The sequence below is a fragment of the Saimiri boliviensis genome, chromosome 5 (genome assembly GCF_048565385.1).
Source record: "Saimiri boliviensis isolate mSaiBol1 chromosome 5, mSaiBol1.pri, whole genome shotgun sequence".
Taxonomy (NCBI): domain Eukaryota; kingdom Metazoa; phylum Chordata; class Mammalia; order Primates; family Cebidae; genus Saimiri; species Saimiri boliviensis.
In genome coordinates, this window is record NC_133453.1 from 49057907 (window position 1) to 49075224 (window position 17318).

Genomic DNA, 17318 nt, shown 5'->3' on the forward strand with positions numbered 1-17318 from the left:
TAGTATTATTTTTCGTTTTTTATTATCTCAAGAAACCTTTTCTCCCTACCCAAAACCCTACCCTGACCTCATATAATAATATTATAGCTACATAATCCTTGTATCTTTGTATAATAATCTAATACATATATACAATCATATACATCAATACAGATAGATATATAGTCTATTAATCGAGATCATATCTGTAAGCACTTACACTGCCAGGCACATAGTCAGTGCTCAGTGACTGTCGTGATGATCGTCATTGTCTGATTTTCTCCTGAAGAAGTGTTTGTATGAATGGTATTGTAAGTAAAGATGATTTTAGGTGTTGGTTAGGCTGGTGTCCCTAGAGGGAGGGAGCCTCCCGGTGCCAGTCATCACAGAAGGAGGAAGGTGTCTGTTAGGAAACGGGGGTGTGTTTTAGGCAGGGGTGGTGGTGTTGCAGGGGACACCTTTGCTCTCTCCCCACTCTCTCTCTTGACTTCACTCTTTCAGGTCTGGATTTCAGAGTCTTTAACTTGTGTTTCCACAGCCCAGTTGCTCTGAATCCTTGGGGGAGCTTTTATTTATTTATTTTTGAATAATAAATATTGGGGTACAGGTGCTATTTGGTTACATGAGTAAGTTCTTTAGTGGTGATTTGTGAGATTTTGGTGCACCCGTCACCTGCGCAGTATACACTGTGCCCTGTTTGTTGTCTTTTATAGCTCCCCTCCCATCCTTGCCCCAAGTCCCCAAAGTCGATAGTATCCTTCTTATCATGCCTTTGTGTCCTCATAGCTTAGCTCTCACATATCAGTGAGAACATAATGATACTTGGTTTTCTATTCCTGAGTCACTTCACTTAGAATAATAGTCTCTTGCCTGGGTGTGATGGCTTACGCCTGTAATCCTAGCACTTCGGGAGGCCAAGATGGGTGGAACACCTGAAGTCAGGAGTTCGAGACCAGCCTGGCCAACGTGGTGAAACCCCGCCTTTAGTAAAAAATACAAAAATTAGCAGGGCATGGTGGCACATGCCTGTCATCCCAGCTTCTTGGGAGACTGAGGCTGGAGAATCACTTGAACCTGGGAGGCAGAGGTGGCAGTGAACTGAGATAGCACCATGGCACTCTAGCCTGGGTGACAGAGTAAGACTCGGTCTCAAAGAAAAACAAAAAAAGAATATTCTCTTGGGGAAGCTTTTAAATAAAGATACTTGAACCCAAACCAAGGGAGTTCCTAATACAATTAAGCCTGGGGTTAGAGTGCTTAGCGTGCTCCTGAGTGGTAAGGGTTAAAGAAAGTAGAACAAAGAGGCAGCCCTAGACTGAACCCACACCACATGGATACTGATGGCTCCAAGTTCAAGCACACACACAATATCCAGCAAGCCACATCATCCAACTCATGTTACTCTCCACAGCGTTGCTAAAGCTAATCAAAGATTGGGGTCCATACCCAGTCTGGCCAGAATAAAGGGCTGAGAAGTTACAATCATGGCAGGGAAGCAGTCAGTGGCCTTCCTGTAGCAAAGGAAGATTCAGGGCTGCCTTTTCTCAAATAGTTACTCAACTCATTGAGAGGCAGAGGGAGTCACTGAACTGGGGCTTCACATTCACAAGTAGATTTTTGGGTTTGTAGTCATAGAGACACACTGAGAAGATTGTATATTTAAGCTAAACTACAATTTTGGTAACCTTGAATTAGTATTTCTTTTTCTCTTACTACATGGAAAGTATTTCTTAAAATGTCTTTATTGTGATATCTAAATTCTATTCTTTTTATTTTAAGATTGGCATTCTTGGCCAGGTGAGGTGGCTCACACTTGTAATCCCAGCACTTTGGGAGGCCGAGGTGGGCGGATCATGAGGTCAGGAGTTCAAGATCAGCTTGGCCAAGATAGTGAAACCCTATCTCTATTAAAAACACTAGCTGGGCATGGTGACAGGCGCCTATAATCCCAGCTACTGGGGAGGCTGAGGCAGGGAATTGCTTGAACCCGGGAGGTGGAGGTGCAGTGAGCCGAGACCATGACACTGCCCTCTAGCCTGGGTGATAGAGTGATACTCTGTCTCAAAAAAGAAAAAAAAAAAAAATGAAAGCAATGATATAATTGATCATAGGAAGCTGTTGTGACAATGCAATAAGGTAATAGATTTGAGACACTGAGCCTGGCAGATGACTACACCTCTAATAAATAGTACCCATAAACAGGTGGGCATTGTGGCTTACATCTGTAGTCCCAGCAAAGTGGAAGGCCAAGGCAGGAGGATCACTTGAGGCTAGGAGTTCATGACCAGCCTAAGTAACCATAGTGAGACCCCATCTCTACAAATAATTTTTTTAAAATTAGTCAGGCATGGTAGTATGCACCTGTAGTCCTAGCTATTCAGCAGACGGAGGCAGGAGGATCACTTGAGCCCAGGAATTCAAAGTTACAGTGAGCTACAATCACACTACTGCCCTCTAGCCTGGGTGACAGAGTGAGACCCTGTCTAAAAAATAAAAAACAAACAAACAAAAACCTATTGTTGGTAGTAATAGCAAATTTTTGAGGTAGTAGTAACATCAGCCACAAAATCCAATCTCTGAATCTATCAATCTAAGGGCCAGCCCTCAAGCCACAGTGACTTCCTTCATGCCGGTCAGGCAGCAGGCATCCTTTTTAAACTTCTTTGTTGAGTCTTTAGCTAAATACTTTAGTAAGTGTTTGTTTGTTTGTGATGGAGTCTCACTCTGTCATCCAGGCTGGAGTGCAGTGGAGTGATCTCAGCTCACTGCAACCACTGCCTCCCAGGTTCAAATGATTCTCCTGCCTCAGCCTCCTGAGTAGCTGAAATTACAGGCTTAGGATATCATGCCCAGCTAATTTTTGTATTTTTAGTAGAGTCAGGGTTTCACCCTGTTGGCCAGGCTGGTCTCAAACTCCTGAGCTCAAGCTATCTGCCTGCCTCGGCTTCCCAAAGTGCTGGAATTACAGGCATGAGCCATGGCACCTGGCAGTCTAAGTTCCTGATTTATAAAAAATGAAGTCACTCATATTAGTTCTCACAAATTTCAGAGTAGTCCTTTTTTCTAGATATAAAGATGGATGGATGGATGGGCAAACAAAAGATAGATAGATAGATAGATAGATAGATAGATAGATAGATAATGTGTCATTGATCTCCTCATGCGAGGTACCAGCTGTGGGGCTGGTCACATCAATGTCACCACCTGAGATGCTGATCACCACCTGCAGAGGTCTGTCCTGCAGACCCTGATTCAGCAACGGATGAATGAAATACACTCACACACAGAATGCAGTGTCAAGAGTCAGGCTAGGGGGTCGGTTAGCTGCAATCACCCTCTGAAAGCAGCTGACCACCCTCTAGCCCAACTCTTACACTGCATTCTGTGCGTGAGAAGTTTACATGAGTAAACGGAGTAGAGATAAAGGCATGTGGAGTAAAAACACTTATGTGGGGAAGCTTTTATTATCCTTAATCTTCACCCTATGACTTAATGTTCTAACGTAAGAACTGGCTGCCTTCAATTCATTCCATAAGTTAATAAAAACCTTTCAGCCTTCCAAAAGGTTTGAGACTATAATCTTATAACTTTCCTAATATTTTCTTTAATATTTTGCCAGCCACCCTGAGTGAATCCCAACATGGATGGATGGATAGATAGATAGACAGACAGACAGACAGACAGATAGATAAATAGATAGATATCAATAGTGGAAAGTTTACAATATTATAATTTGAATATTTTTAGTTTACCATGCCAAATTTCAATATCAATTCCTCCAACAAATATTTATTGAATGCATATTACATGCCAGACATTTTGCTAAGTGCAGGGAATTTGATAGTGAGCAAAGCCAGGCATGCCCTCTGCACTCATGAACCTCAAGCGCAGAACATCCCAATGTAATTTGCAGGGCTATAATACACCAAGGCAGTGACCTGTATAATGCATTCCTTTTTCAATGTTTAAATCCTTTAAGTTCCTCCAAGAACCAGCATCAAATGATTGTTAGGCCTAATCTTCCTGGGTACAAATCACTCCAAGAGTAAATTTCCCATGTTTTGGAGATCACGTATTCAGGTCTTGTTGGGTGTCGTTCATCACTGTCCTGTGGTGGGAAATTTATAAAAGGATATTCTAGGTCATAGACTCTTCATGTCAACAATCACTTATAAGGTCATTCAGGCCACCCTCACTCTCCGTGAAGGAATACTCTCATTATGTCTGAAAGTATTCTTTCAGCTTCAGAGAAACAAATGTACCTGTTAAAAAAAAAAAAAAAAAAAAGGCCGGGCGCGGTGGCTCAAGCCTGTAATCCCAGCACTTTGGGAGGCTGAGGCGGGTGGATCACGAGGTCAATAGATCGAGACCATCCCGGTCAACATGGTGAAACCCCGTCTCTACTAAAAATACAAAAAAATTAGCTGGGCATGGTGGCGCGTGCCTGTAATCCCAGCTACTCAGGAGGCTGAGACAGGAGAATTGCCTGAACCCAGGAGGCGGAGGTTGCGGTGAGCCGAGATCGCGCCATTGCACTCCAGCCTGGGTAACAAGAGCGAAACTCCGTCTCAAAAAAAAAAAAAAAAAAAATCATTGCTCTCAAAAAGTAGCTTTTCCCTGATGGCATCATGCTAATTACTTGGAATGGCTTTCCCTTAGTGAACATATTGTCATAAAACGATAAATTCCCTGAAGCTAACATTTATTATTTTTAGACCCTGGTCACAGACCTCACCAAGCTTCTTCAGTCAACTCTACTAAACAAGTAAAATTAGATTCATGACATTTGAGAGGGCAGCACGAGCTGGGTGTGGTGGCTCACGCCTGTAATTCCAGCACTTTGGGAGGTGGGCAGATCACAAGGTTAGGAGTTCGAGACCAGCCTGACCGACATGGTGAAACCCTGTCTCTACTAAAAATACAAAAAAAAAATTAGCTGGGTGTGGTGGCGAATACCTGTAATCCCAGCTACTTGGGAGGCTGAGGTAGGAGAATTGCTTGAACCTGGGAGGTGGAGGTTGCAGTGAGCAGAGATCGTGCAACTGCACTCCAGCCTAGGCAACAGACTAAGACCCTATCTCAAAAAAAAAAAAAAAAAGAAAAGAAAAGAAAAGAAAACGCAACACGATTACAGTCATCACTTAGAAGACAATGGGGCAAAAGATGCTCAAAAAATTAAAAAACAATAATAAAAACAATGAAATCCGTAAGTCTAGCCTCCAGCAAATCCAAAAGATTTAAAACGAGACATGTAAGGTATATGTGTGTGTGTGTGTGTGTGTGTGCGTGTGTGCATATATATACATATATATGTGTGTGTAAGGTATATGTGTGTGTACATATATATGTATGTATATGTGTATATATATACGTACACACACACACACACGCACACACATATATATAAATTGTAAACTAAATTGAAACAAAAATCATTTAGAAATTCTTTTTGTTTTTTTCCTAATACAGATTTTGGTACTAGCGTTTAGAAAATTTTAACTCTGGTTTCAGTTTAAATCAAGCGACAGAAGGTGTTGGGGAAAAAAAATGATCGCATTAAAGCAATTGGTGAATATTTGCTAGGATTGCAAAATTCCAAAATGAGCACAAAGCCCTGATTCAGGGTCTAATTGCTCCTGATGGCTGCACTAGACCATCACTAAATTCTCCTTTGTCAAAACCTCTAGTGAAGAGTCTTAAGACAGACAATGTAGGGGGGAAATACAGCAAACTCTTTAGTACTGAATGATTTCACTTTAAAAGAAATCTCCATGTGCACTTTAAAAAAGAAAGTATCCTCTCAGCATAAATATGTGTTCTATAAACCTGCAGTTTGTGTTATTAGAAAGCACTGAGTTTTTATCAAGTCATCTGAATTTTTTATCCATTTACTCATAATCTTGATAAGGTAGATAATTATTAGGCTAAACATAAAGATAAATGGACCTTCCCAAGTACAAGAAGCGATTAACTTTTTGCATTTGATCTTGGGTTCTCATTTTAACCTGCAATGTAGACATCTAAACACCAGAGGACAGTGTGTGAATGAAAACAAAGTTCAATTGCTATTCATCTAATTCAGTTCATTTACTTAGTACATCAAAGTAAAAATCTTAATTTTAAGTGCTTTCCCCCCAAAGACATTTTATGTCATTTCATGCTTCAGAAATTAAAAGTAGAGGTTGATAGAAATGTGAATCATGAGACCAACTAATCAAGTTAATTTGAATCATAATGGAAATTAGAAAGATTAATTTCATAAGCAATCATTAATAATAGAAGCTCTCATGTACGAATAATCAAAGCTTTAAGTATTATATGGTAATTAATTCATTACTATGGGTTACATATTTTAAAATAGCTCATCTTCCTTGCTTTGGTGTGCTTTTTAATAGCAATCCTTAGGGAAGAAAAGCTAAAAGGTTTCTTTATAAAAGTTTTCTGTATATGTTTTTTAATGGGCAAGCAAGAAAGTTGAATTAAATTCTACAATAAATAGGCTTGCTCATTTGGGAACTGGCCTTCTTCAACCATGGGAGAAGTCAATTGTCAGCCCTTTGTGAAAGAGTAGAAAATTGTGCCATTGACAAAGAGATGGCCTAAGGTGGAAGATTAATTATATTATTTTGTTGTCCAACATTGAAACCAATATTTTGTACATGTTTAATTTCATTTCTAAAGACATTTGACTTGGGGCTTGATTTGGAAAGTGGTCTTGTATGCTCTCACCATTTCCCGCAGCACACATTCAAACATTAGCTGAATAGTTACGTTTCTCATTTGCAATGCCCCTGTACTTTTCCCACATTCAAATTTATATGCAAAATACTTGTTATTATGAGTCATCTATGCAAAAATCCAGGCACAAATGAACTTAAAATGTGCTTTTAAATATCACCTCTTCTTGTCTTAAGGAATGTTTTAGTATTATCTTTAAAAAACTATGAAAACTTTTAGTATATTGTTTTTTATGATAATGCAATCTCTAGAATACAATGGATTCCTGTCATATTAAAACATATCTTCTGTATAAACCTTCTCATATATATTTGACCTTGTTTTCTACTTCTCCTTCCATTTTTCTCAGTTTTCTAGGTGATCTGGATTTGCCCTGGCTTTGATAATACTTTGACTATAACATTTGACTTCCACAATTCTAACTTTACTCATTCCTCTCACCTATAGCCTACACGCACTGATGACCCCCACCACCACCCTTTTTTTTTTTTTTAGATGGAGTCTTGCTCTGTTGCCCAGGCTGGAGTGCAATGGTGCAATCTTGGCTCACCACAACCTCCGCCTCCCGGGTTCAAGTGATTCTCCTGCCTCAGCCTCCCAAGTAGCTGGGATTACAGGCATGCACTGCCATGCCCAGCTAATTTTGTATTTTTAGTAGAGACAGGGTTTCTCCATGTTGGTCAGGATGGTCTCGAACTCTCGACCTCAGGTGATCAGCCCACTTTGGCCTCCCAAAGTGCTGAGATTACAGGCATTAGCCACCACACCCGATCTGGTGTCCCCCATATTCTAGCCACTCTTTCTAGAACTGGAGATACTATATGGCAAATAAGACTAGATCTGGAGAAAGAGTTCTACGAAGAGGCTTGCAAAGGCTCTGTGCTTCTCTAAGAATCTAAAAGAAGACTATTACAACCGACCCACTAAAGTCAGTAAAGGAGAAAGTGACAGATACTGTATGATACCACAGGGTCTTGGCAGACTGAGTGAGGGGCTTAGAATTTACTCTGTAATAGAAAGCCACTGGAGTTTTTCAAGCAGGGAAGTGGTTTGACCTGATCCCCTTTCAAAGTATCCCTCTGCCAAGGAGGCAAGTGGAAAGGCAATGACAGCGATAAAATGTGGTTGCACTCGGATTGTAGCAGTGGAAATGATGGGAAGCAGGTAGACTCAGTGCATATTTGAGTTGGGGTGACAGGACTTCTTGGATTGGCCATAGCGTGTGAAGAACAGAGCAGAGTCAGTGATGGCTCCTGGGTTTTCAGCTCAGAAATCTGGTGATGGAGAAGTCTGCAGGAGAAGCAGGTTTTCTTGGGGTGAGGAGTTGTTTTGGCCGTGATAAACTTGAGGTGATTATTAAATATCCACATGGAAGCGTTAAGTTGACAGCTGGATGTAGAAATATGAAACTCAGGCCAGGCACAGTGGCTCATGCCTGTAATCCCAGCACTTTGGGAGGCCGAGGTGGGCAGATCACCTGAAGTCAGGAGTTCAAGACCAGCCTGACCAACATGGAGAAACTCAATTTCTACTAAAAATACAAAATTAGCCAGGCCTGGTGGCACGTGCCTGTAATCCTAGCTACTCGGAAGGCTGAGGCAGGAGAATCACTTGAACCCAGGAGGCTGAAGTTGCAATGAGCCAAGATTGAGCCATTACACTCCAGTCTGGGCAACAAGAGCGAGCCTGTCTCAAAAAAAAATATGAAGCTCGAAGAGGAGGTCAGAGCTAGATGACTCGATATAGACCCTCGTGAAACTTACCAATTAACAGGAAAAGAGAGAGTTAAGCAAACAATATGAGTAATAGATAATTCTTTTTTAAAAAAGAGAGTACATCTGACACACACAAAAGAAAAAGAAAGAGCACAATGAGAGGAAAGCCATGTTTAAATTGCAGGATTCAAGACAGCCTCTTTGAGAGTGAAAGCTCTGAAGACTTCTTTAGCAGCATTGTATTTAAGATTTAATGACCTCAGATTACAGACAGGACCTTTACTTGTAAAATGGTAATCGCTCAGGTAAATAGATCCCTAATTACATGCACTTTCTAATTCACAGCAGCACCCTAGATCACTTTCCTAACAATTACAAATATTATGCTTCATAAATATTATATGGAGCATATGCTCACACAATGGAATATGACCAAGTGGCTAAGCCCTGGCTGTCAATTCTCTGACTTTTCTCTTGTTTGTAACTCTTTGTAGTGAAAAGAGGGGGACAACCGCATCAATGAATACGGAATGATATTTATGGAAGTAGCCTGTATCATATGCTTAAAGTCTCCCTTTCACACCTCTCAAAATTCCAAATTTTCTTTTCCATTTTGAGTATTCATTGTTATTGTAAGTTAAAGCCAGTATCTCAAACTTCATTTTCCAATTTCTCTTTCTTTCTTTGGGAGACGTAAGCCAAGTTCTTCCTATAGTCCGTCAGACTGTTCACAGGTAACAGCACTCTCCCGTGACAGGAACTGAGGAACAGCTTGCTATAAGTCTCATCTGTCACATAATTCATTATCAGAATGTTTAATATTTTCCCTCAGGAATAAGAAGTTGTACTTCAGGAAGAAAAGGTAGAATAACCTCCCAAATAATGGTTAATAATCCTCTTAAAAAAGGAACCATGGTGAGGCTAACATTGCCATTTTCAAATTGATTTATTCTACCTAAGCTCCTCACCCAGGAATTACTGGATACACAGACACAGACACACACACACACACACACACACACACAAATGTGCATAAAACAGACTAAATGGGTATGTGCGTATTTTTAGGTTTTGGTTTATGCTGCCCTTAGATGCTGTCACAGAGGATCTAGTTGAACAATAAAAATATTAGAGATGCAGTTATTTTTACTGAGTTGATTAGAGCAAGCGGGTTGTAGCCTCAGAATATAACAAAGCTACCTAGACGCTGTCGAGCTGGTGATCAAATACTTTTTTTTATTAACATTTTAGTTTCCAAACCATAGAACCTGACGACTGACAATTTCTTTCATTTCTGTTTCAATGGATTATACCCTATTTGGACTGGATCATTCCCACTGATCCTCTGACTTCACCCTTTTGTTTGATCTCCAGCCTCCATACCCTTCCTGACAATCCTTCTGCCCAACTCCACCAGATTACAAATCCTAAATGACCTCTTTGATCATGTCACTTTCCTGCTCAAAAATATTGATGGCTCAGTATTTCTCCATGAAGTCCAAACTGCTCAGTGTCACACCAGCTGGCATCTCACTTCTCTCATACACAGACCCTGCAGCCCAGCTAAACAGATGTATCCACCATTGCTGTGCCTCATTTGAGAACTTCCCCTCCACATCTTTGTTGAAGTTTTAAGCTTCCTTTAAGGTCCAACTCAAATGCTGTCTTCAAGATGATCTCTTTGATCATCTATTCTTCAAAAACAGCTTATACTCTCTGTAGCTATTAGTAGATAGCCTCCAAAGTGACACCTGTTAGGTGCCATGTATGCTTGCAATTTGGGTCCTGCATTTGCACTGTTTGCTTTTTAATCTTTCCCACTAGAGTGTACAGTCCTTAGGTTGAAGACAGCCTCTGTCTCCTTGTTCATCACTATAGACCCATGTTACAGCACAATATCTGGCACAGAGTTGGTGCTCAATAAGTATTTCTTAGCTCAAATCACAAAGTTGTCTGAAACTTTAGTAGTGACATTAATTTTAGCCTGATCTGAAGAATCCCTGTTTTTAGAATATTTACATTGACAGCAATTCTTCCTATTTCCTCTCTTACTGCGTATCTTATTAATTAAATTTTTTTGTGATTTATGCTGTGCATTTTTACATTCGCTTACTGTTGTCATGTGTTACATGAGAACAAACAGGCTGCCCGTTTATTTTTATTTTATTTATTTATTTATTTTTGAGATGGAGTCTCACTCTGTCACCATGCTGGAGTGCAGTGGTGTGATCTCGGCTCACTGCAACCTCCACTGCCCGAGTTCAAGCGATTCTCTTGCCTCAGCCTCCCTAGTAGCTGGGATTACAGGCACGCACCACCATGCCAGGTTAATTTTTGTATTTTTAGGAAAGACAGGGTTTCACCATGTTGGCCAGGCTAGTCTTAAACTCCTAACCTTGAGCGATCCACCCGCCTCAGCTTCCCAAAGTGCTGGGATTATAGGCGTAAGCCACCACACTTGGCCTGTCTGTTTTACTTCTAAAAAGAACCATGCCTGAGAGATTTTTAGATTGACCTTCAGTCCTACTGCCCAGTAAACCAATGGTTCAGCAGTGGTAACATTGAGACTTTCAGCTTTTCAATCTAAAGTTTTCTATTTTCGCCCTCTGCAAGATTTAGCTTGAGTCATGAGGGGAATTACCTAAGTTTTCTTAAGGGTCTCTAGCCAATAATGTTACCCATATGTCTCTTTAAAACCTTAAATGGAATCAGTGCAAATTCGCTAGCATCGATTTATTTCAGTTCTGCAAAATCAATTTAGTAGAGCCATGGCAGCCAAGGTCATACTGTTTATTCCAGAAATTTCTTTCCCCCGTGTGCCTTTTAGAGCTCCCACAAAGGACTACTAGTGCCATATTTGCCCAAAGTGAAAGCATAACATGAGATCCTTGTGGCGATCTGGATTCTCCTCCCTCTCTCTTTCCCTTCTCCCCTTGTTTCCCCACCCACTCAGTCAGTCATCAATGAGTACTGTTCTGTTCCCACCCTAATAACTATAAATGACATCAATGTCCAGCATGGAGCAAAGGTCAAACAGCTCTCCCGTATTATTTATTTTTCTACAAAGATTGCAGGATTTATGTGGCAACGAAGGATAATGAACTGGACAACAAATCCAAATTTGTAGATGTTGAGAACAGAGAGATTAAAACACAGTGCCCATGAGAAAAAAAAAATATTATAATTGTTTCAAACCTTGAAAAAGAAGTCATTTTTGCTGTGGTGATTGTTGGGTCGCAACTCCACTCAACAGGCAAATAACAACAGATGCCTGAGGGAATGTGAGAGGCTTTTCCTGTGAGAGGCTTTGAATCAAGTGAGTACAGGTCATGAATTTCCAAATATTTTTCTAGCGTGTCCATTTCCTTCAAAGAGATCCATCTCTCTGCTGTTGCCACAGCTGCTGGGTTCTCCAAACAGAAAAAGGGAGAGAGGCTCCTGCAGCTTCCCCAGGAATATCGACCCCTCCACCCACACATCTTCATAAAACATTCAGATACCTCTCTGGTCAATTATATGTGCATACAGCACTGCGCACTAACTCTCCTAACCAGACGTTATCACAAATAACCTCGATGGCACTACTATGACAGACTAGGACAAGGCATGGGGACCCAGCCAGGATTGTGTAATAGGGTTTTGGCAATAAAGAGGGTTTTGGCCTGTCTTGAAGTCAGGAGTGATTATTTCTACTGATAATAGCTATTGTTTATTAAATTGCCACCAGGTGCCAGCTGCTTTATATATGAAATAATGATGACAGGTGGTCACATTTATTGAGTTGCTCATTATATGCTAGGTAGTGTTACAGATTTGTAAAATGTATTTTCTCATTTAATCCCTACTCCCCCCAACTACCCTAGGAACCAAATACTAATTTTTTTTAGCACTAGGAAATATATAAAGAAACTGAGGTGCTTACAGCTTAAATGACCTGCCAAGGTCACACAAGTAGTAAATGCTGGAGCTGGGACATGAAGCCTGAAAACCCAACTCCAAAACCACACCCTTAACCATCGCGTTAAATTATCTTCCTGGTTCAGTTACCTTTAATCCTCATCAAAGCTCTACTTTTATGCCCAGTTCAGATGGGAAAACTGAGGTTCAGAGATGTTAATTAATGTAGGTAGTAGCTGGGTTTCTGTTGAGGGTCATGAAACACCAAAGCCTGGGATGTGGAGTACAGCGCTCTATCACCCCAGAAACTTCTGTGGCTGTCTGGCCTTGACAAAGGAGTTAAGTCACTACAGTTTTCTTCAGAAGCTTCTACCTTCTCTCTGTCCCATGTTTGATCCCCTTTCCATCTCTGAACTCTTTCTGAGGCCCATCTCCCCCTGCCACCCACCCCTGACCCTCCCATTATAAAACTCTTCTTTGTCTCCTTTCTACAGGGGCCTGTAAGGGAACTCACAAATTAGCCCTTTCTACTTTTTCATGGTATAATGGAGCAGTTTAGAGTGTGGACTCTGCTGAAAATGCAAGTCTCAGGCCACAGACACAGTGGTCCTGACCTGGTAGATCTGGGCAGGACCCAGGGATTTGCGTTTATCAGTAAGCAGCCCATGATTCAGCTGTGCGCAGCCCAGCTTGATTGACTCTCATCCAGTATGTCCGCATCATCTGGCAGCAGATTTGCATCACAGAGAGGGATTTTATGGTGGGAATTTCAGGCCTGGGCAAGTGAGACATTTTAGAGCAAAAAGGCCACTCTCGAGTCACTCCGGCACTGTTCTTGTGCCGCGTGTGTGTTGGACAGCCAGCCCACTTTGCTTTCTAATACTTGTGAGCCTTTTCTTTTCAAGATGCCTGAGGAAGTGCACCATGGAGAGGAGGCGGTGGAGACTTTTGCTTCTCAGGCAGAAATTGCCCAACTCATGTCTCTGATCATCAATACCTTCTATTCCAACAAGGAGATTTCCCTTCTAGAGTTTATCTCTAATGCTTCTGATGCCTTAGACAAGATTGGCTATGAGAGCCTGACAGATCCTTCCAAGTTGGACAGTGGTAAAGACCTGAAAATTGACATCATCCCCAACCCTCTGGAACGTACCTTGACTTTGGTAGACACAGGCGTTGGCATGACCAAAGCAGATCTCATAAATAATTTGGGAACCATTGCCAAGTCTGGTACTAAAGCATTCATGGAGGCTCTTCGGGCTGGTGCAGACATCTCCATGACTGGGCAATTTGGTGTTGGCTTTTATTCTGCCTACCTGGGGGCAGAGAAAGTGGTTGTGATCACAAAGCACAACGATGATGAACAGTAGGCCTGGGAGTCTTCTGCTGGAGGTTCCTTCACTGTGCGTGCTGACCATGGTGAGCCCATTGGCAGCGGTACCAAACTGATCCTTCACCTTAAAGAAGATCAGACAAAGTAGTTAGAAGAAAGGCGGGTCAAAGAAGTAGTGAAGAAGCACTCTCAGTTCATGGGCTATCCTGTCATCCTTTATTTGGAGAAGGAATGAGAGAAGAAAATTAGTGATGATGAGGCAGAGGAAGAGAAAGGTGAGACAGAAGAGGAAGATAAAGATGATGAAGAAAAGCCCAAGATTGAAGATGTGGGTTCAGATGAGGAGGATGATAGCGGTAAGGATAAGAAGAAGAAAACTAAGAAGATCAAAGAGAAATACATTGATCAGGAAGAACTAAACAAGACCAAGCCTATTTGGACTAGAAACCCTGATGACATCACTCAAGAGGAGTATGGAGAATTCTACAAAAGCCTCACCAATGACTGGGAAGACCACCTGGCAGTCAAGCACTTTTCTGCAGAAGGTCAGTTGGAATTCAGGGCACTGCTATTCATTCCTCATCGGTCTCCCTTTGACCTTTTTGAGAACAAGAAGAAAAACAACAACATCAAACTCTGTGTCCGTTGCATATTCATCATGGACAGCTGTGATGAGTTGATACCAGAGTATCTCCGCATTATCCGTGGTGTGGTTGACTCTGAGGATTTGCCTCTGAACATCTCCTGAGAAATGCTCCAGCAGAGCAAAATCCTGAAAGTCATTCGCAAAAACATTGTTAAGAAGTGCTTTGAGCTCTTCTCTGAGCTGGTGGAAGACAAGGAAAATTACAAGAAATTCTATGAGGCAAATTTTTAAAAATCTCAAGCTTGGAATTCACAAGGATTCCACTAACCGACGCCGCCTGTCTGAGCTGCTGCATTATCACACCTCCCAGTCTGGAGATGAGATGACATCTCTGTCAGAGTATGTTTCTCGCATGGAGACACAGAAGTCCATCTATTACGTCACTGGTGAAAGCAAAGAGCAGGTGGCCACCTCAGCTTTTGTGGAGCGAGTGTGGAAGAAGGGCTTCGAGGCTGTATATATGACTGAGCCCACTGATGAATACTGTGTGCAGCAGCTAAAGGAGTTTGATGGTTTCAGTTAACAACGAGGGCCTGGAGCTACCAGAGGATGAGGAGGAGAAGAAGAAAATGGAAGAGAGCAAAGCAAAGTTTGAGAACCTCTGCAAGCTCATGAAGGAAATCTTAGATAAGAAGGTTGAGAAGGTGACAATCTCCAATAGGCTTGTGTCTTTAACCTGCTGCATTGTGACCAGCACCTATGGCTGGACAGCCAATATGGAGTGGATCATGAAAGCCCAGGCACTTCAAGACAACTCCACCATGGGCTACATGATGGCCAAAAAGCACCTGGAGATCAACCCTGACCACCCACTGTGGAGACGCTGCGGGAGAAGGCTGAGGCAGTCAAGACAAGGGAGTCAAGGACCTTGTGGTGCTGCTGTTTGAAACCGCCCTGCTCTCTTCTGGCTTTTCCCTTGAGGATCCCCAGACCTACTCCAACCGCAGCTACCGCATGATCAAGTTAGGTCTAGGTATCGATGAAGATGAAGTGGCAGCAGAGGAACCCAGTGCTGCAGCTCCTGATGAGATCCATCCTCTTGAGGGTGATGAGGATGCGTCTCGCATGGAAGTGGTAGATTAGGAGTTCACAGTTGGAAAACTGCCCTTGTATAGTGTCCCCATGGCTCCCCCTGCAGCCTTGAGTGCCCCTGTCCCACCTGGCTCCCCCTGCTGAGGTCTGCTGGTTTTTTTTTCTCTCCTGTCCTTCGGTTGAAGGCAGGAAACAAGGGTGTCAAGCCCCCATTCTTTCCCTACTCTGACAGCAGGATAGGATTTTGTATATTGTGGTTTTTTATTTTATTTGTTCATTTTGTTCTGAAATTAAAGTATGCAAAATAAAGGGAAAAAAAGGCTTTTGAGTTTTGGGTTTTTTTCTTTTTCTTTTTCCTTTTTTTTTTTTTTTTTTAAGAGACGGAGTTTCGCTCTTGTTACCCAGGCTGGAGTGCAATGGCGCGATCTCGGCTCACCGCAACCTCCACCTCCTGGGTTCAGGCAATTCTCCTGCCTCAGCCTCCCGAGTAGCTGGGATTACAGGCACGCACCACCATGCCCAGCTAATTTTTTGTATTTTAGTAGAGACGGGGTTTCACCATGTTGACCAGGATGGTCTCGATCTCTTGACCTTGTGATCCACTCGCCTCGGCCTCCCAAGGTGCTGGGATTACAGGCTTGAGCCACCGCGCCCGGCCCCCCCACCTTTTTTTTTTTTTGAGACAGAGTCTTGCTTGATCAGGCGTTCAGCCTGGAAAGCAATGTTGCAATCTCTGCTCACTGCAATTTCCACCTCCCAGATTCAAGCAATTCTCCTGCCTCAGCCTCCCAAGGAGCTGGGACTACAGGTGTGGGCTAACACACCCAGCTAACTTTTGTATTTTTATTAGAGACAGGGTTTCACCATTCTGGCCAGGCTGGTCTTGAACTCCTGATCTCAGGTGATCCTCCCACCTCGGCCTCCCAAAGTGCTGAGATTATAGGCATGAACCACCACACCTGGACAGACTTTGGGTTTTGTTTCCTCTGGCTATCATATTGGTCAGATTTGGGTATAAATTTTGCTGATGTAGATTTTAAAGCAAGGGCCTTTCAAATACTCTTCTCTTAAATTTAAATAATTGTTCTTTTTAAAAGACAGAATAAAATTAAAACCTCCAGTTTACTACCACAAAGTTTACTAAATAATAACCTTTCCTTAATTTGGTCATTAAATATATGCATACATCACATACATGACATAAACAGTACTGTTGTCCCTCCTTCCTTTTATGTTTCAAAGGGGGTGTCCTAAGGAATATAGTTTTTAAATGCACAATTTCTTTTTTTTTTTTGAAACGGAGTCTCACCCCGTCACCCAGGCTGGAGTGCAATTGGCATGATCTCGGCTCACAGCAACCTCTACCTCCCAGGTTCAAACAATTCTCCTGCCTCAGCCTCCCAAGTGGCTTGGATTATAGGCGTTCAGCCCAGCTAATTTTTGTATTTTTAGTAGAGATGGGGTTTCACCATGTTGGCCAGGCTGGTCTTGAACTCCTGCTGCCCTTGTAAATCTGCCCACCTCAGTGTCCCAAAAAGACACAATTTATTTACCAATACCTTAAAAGTTATGTTTTGAAAGAATTGAGTATTTATCTCTGTAGCATTTCTTCCAATAAGATTCAAGATGATAAAGTTAAAACTACTAATGATAAGAAAATATATAGAAAGTGGAAAAACTAGAGGATTGTTTTTTAAGCCTCAGAAGGTTGAACATGAAGCATTTTGAACCATTAGACAGCACGCAAGGATGAAGAGTCCCACCCCAAGGGGACTTAACGGTTGGCAAAGACAACCATAATGTCATAAATAAATTAAGCCAGAATAAATATGAATGCATGCCCTACCTCTTACTTTAAGTGCAGAGCTTTCTTGCAAATTTCTTATTAGTAATAAATTCCCTTTGCTACCATGGTGACTTTACAGTTTAAAATGTTCCGTTCTTTTTTCCAGCCAACTTTGGATGTGTTCTGAAGGTT

General features: G+C 41.9%; 1 pseudogene; it reads left to right on the plus strand.

Moving 5' to 3' along the window:
- Nucleotides 1–13234: 13234 nt before the first annotated feature.
- Nucleotides 13235–15391, plus strand: LOC101028789 (heat shock protein HSP 90-beta-like; annotated as a pseudogene).
- The last annotated feature ends 1927 nt before the right edge of the window (nt 15392–17318 follow it).